Source organism: Eschrichtius robustus, chromosome 4, assembly GCF_028021215.1.
Source record: "Eschrichtius robustus isolate mEscRob2 chromosome 4, mEscRob2.pri, whole genome shotgun sequence".
Taxonomy (NCBI): domain Eukaryota; kingdom Metazoa; phylum Chordata; class Mammalia; order Artiodactyla; family Eschrichtiidae; genus Eschrichtius; species Eschrichtius robustus.
In genome coordinates, this window is record NC_090827.1 from 73,086,432 (window position 1) to 73,090,252 (window position 3,821).

Here is a 3,821-nt window from a genome sequence, read left to right on the forward strand (position 1 = left end):
AGCCTAGCTGTTTGACTACAGAGGATACAAAAAAATCTTCTGTCTATAATCTGTTATGTCTGAACACCATTATTTATCTCACAGAAATATGATCAGTTTCCTAAGTGCCTGAAAGATCACTAAGTAGCAAAGCAAGCGTGGTATATGGGACCATGAGAATAGCTGGTTTTATATTGTTTCCCATTACACTCTGTCCCTTCATTTTTAAAGAATCTGCTAAAAAGTTGTTTGGCTGCTCTGTAGGGATTATCCCTGTGAACACAAGGCAGAAGGATAGGGGTACCATGAACATGGGATAAACTGACACATCTCTCTGGAATCTCTCATTTACCCTAAAACTGGAAATGATATTAGTATTATGAGTAATATCTACTTTAGACATATTGTGCATGATATTTTAATGATAATAAGTAAATGAATATGTAAAACTATTTTGATAGAAAATTGGATTTGTATGAAATTTTACCCCAGACCTTGAAGATAGGTGTTTCTTTCCTCTGTACTTCAAAATATATTAATCCAAATTTTTGAGAATCTCAGATGAAGCATAGGTAATACAATATTTTCTTTTACATGAACCTCAAAAGGGCGTGCACATCCTTCAACCCCCTTTCCACCCCATGCTACACTGAAGTGGGGAGCTCTGGTGATTGAGGTATATAAAGAGGACCAAAGAAAAGAGATTATACATGAATAATTTTGCTAGGAAAAGTGTGGCACTTAAGTTGTCTCTATAATTCTTTTGAATTTTGGCAAATTTAGATGCTATAATATCATAGTTTCATAGTCTTTCTCAATTTTATTCCAATATTAAAAACAGTATTACGGAAAGTGGTGTCCAGCTGCTCTCCACTCTAAAGATAGTAAAGAGGCAAGGTTGGTGGAAAGGAAAGTAAGTTTGCTTTATTTTGGAGTCCTGCACTGGAAGGGTGGGGGTGGGGGGACTCCTGTCCAAAGCTCAACTCCCTCCACTGACAATCGGTAGGCAAGAGCTTTTATAGGCAGAGGGAGGGGGCTACGTACAGAGCAGCACAGTCAGCTCTGACAGTCATCTTGAAACTGGTCATCGGTGGTCTGACCAGCATCATCTTGATTGTTTTAGGGTCGGTTTGTTTCTGTTTCTCTGAGGCCAATTCTTGGAATTGTGGCAGCTTATGTCATGGCTACAGGCTGGTCATCATGTAGTTAACTTCTTCCACCTGGAAGGGGTTTCAGTATCTATATGACAGCTCACAGGATATGGCTCAGAATACTATCTATAGCCCTTGAGGAGGAACTAAAAGCCCTGACTATGCTTAATGACTAAACTATTATTATTTGGTCTCCTTTGACTGTTTTCCTTTGTTTCTGTATTTTCTCACTTCTCTGATTAAACTTATTCTTTGGCTAAAGTTTTTCCACAGACAAAAGGCAGGCTGAGGACATGTTGGGGCAAGGACCAAAGGGTCCTGCTCCGTTTCACTACCTAACTCATAGGGATGTCATGGGGATACATTAGAAAACTGGTGTGAAATACTCTGGGATATAATATACATCAACATCATGCATTTTCTGTTAATATAGGTTGGAGATGTTTCCATATCAATGCATACACAACTATCCTATTCTTTTAGGTGGATATTTGGTGTTTCATTGTATTTTATCAAGTACCTAGTGATTAATATCTAATATGTTTCCAATTCATAGGCAATATACACAATGTTGAAATGAGAATTTTTCATAAGCTGCCATGTTCACATATGTAAGTGATTCTTTAAGGCAGGTCAGAAAGATTGGAATGTTAGGTCAAGTGGTCCCCTACTTTAAATCATTGCAAATCATCATCAAAAAGCTGTGCTCTTTTAACGATGACCACCATCAGTAGTACAGGAGTGTGTTTAAGGGTGTCTTGCAGACACCTTTGTCTCAGTGGTGGTCAGGAAGTGGAGGGGAGGACTGAGGAGCTATTGTTTAATGGGTACAAAATTTCAGTTTTGGAAAATGAAAGATGTTTAGGAGATGGTGGTGATGTTTGCTCAATAATGGGAGTGTGCTTAATGCCACTAAAGTGTACTCACATTTCTTTAAATGGTAGAAAAGAGCTCTATATTTTCCTCGGAAGGCTGAGATAGAACAAAGCCCAAAGATAGAATTTCAAAATCCTACTATTTGAACTCTTACTATTTAATTTGTTTGATTCTTCCATTATTTTGTAGAAATATCTGTATCAGTTTGGGAGCTTTCTTTACATCAGTTTTAGTTAACAAAAATCTTGAAGTTATTTTGGCTCCATCCTTTATCTTTATTTACTTGATTGCAAATTTTCAACTAATTTTAAACAAATTGCAACCAAAATTTACAGTACTCACAAAAAATGTAATGTCATTGTAGCAGAGTTAGGTTAATTTACAGAGTAGTTCTTCAAACATTTCCAAAATCTAATTGATAGCAGTCACCAGAGAGAAAACGTATTCTAACATGCAGAAATTTATATTTTATTTCAACATTTTTATATAACAAGTATACTGTGCCTATAAAATATTTTAAAATTTTGACACTTTTCATTTTAATATTATAACTTATTCAGATGCAATTTTTAATTTTATGTTCCTAATAAACAATTGCAAATATATTTACTCCATATTTTTTTCATTTACTAAGTGACGTGTTTATCAAGATCATGTGCTATACCAAAATTTATACTTGTGTTATTACAAAAACAATTTGTCTTGAATGTTGAGCTTTCCAACTGAATTTATATTAATAATCCCAATGATATCAGATGTTTCATGTTAAACCAGAGTGAACTTCCAAAAGGCTTACTAATTGATTCCATGAATTAGATGAAAAAACTTAATCATTGTTGGAATGAATTCAGCTGATTTTCTATTTGAAGAATATAATGTCAACAATATATAAGTTCTTTGTAGACTTCTGCTGCTGTAATGAAACCTACCAATTAACATCTATTTAATCACTTAAAGCATGTACAAATAAATAAGCAAGATTATTGCAGGAGAATAGTTATTTAAGTGAAAAGTCATGTTTCATAGAGATACATATGAACCTAACTTCTATAATTGCACTTGATAACAGTATGTTCAAAGATGATGACTTAAATACCTAATTAGAAGAAGCCCACATACTTTATGGCGGATAATCTGCTTTACTCCAACTCTGATTTAAATGTTAATCTCATTCAAAAATTACCTTCATAGCAACATCCAGACCAGTGATTGACAAAATATCCAGGCACAGTGGCCTGGTCAAGTTGATACATAAAATTAACCACCACAAGGCCACTGAATGAAGTAGAATTACTATAACAAATACAGAATGCATTTCCAAAAAACACAATATGTTGATATTTATTTATTTTTATGACTGCCTCTTCAACCAGGAAAGTAGTTGTAACTGGAGAAAATGGGAAGCATGGGTCTTATTCTATTGTTTTGAGCAAGCATTGGCAAACTAGGTCTTGAGGATCAAATCCCCTTAGCCAGCTCTTTTGTAAATAAAGTTTTATTGGAACAGCCATTTGCTTAAGCATTGTCCACAGCTGCTTTCATGCTACAAAGGCAGAGTCCAGTAGTTGTCACACAGACTGAATGACCCAAAGCCTAACATATTTACTATATTTTTATTTACAGAAAATGTTTGGCAATCCTTGGTCTAGAATCAAAACCTCCATGTGTTACCTGAACTTCCTAGAATTTAAAAATATGAAACAGATAAGGTCCAAGAGAAGTAAAGTTATAACATTTGAAAACATTTTCATCACGCTTTCACTCTGGCAAGCAATAGGAAATTACTTCAGTTGGTGTTAAATTTTTGTTGTCTAT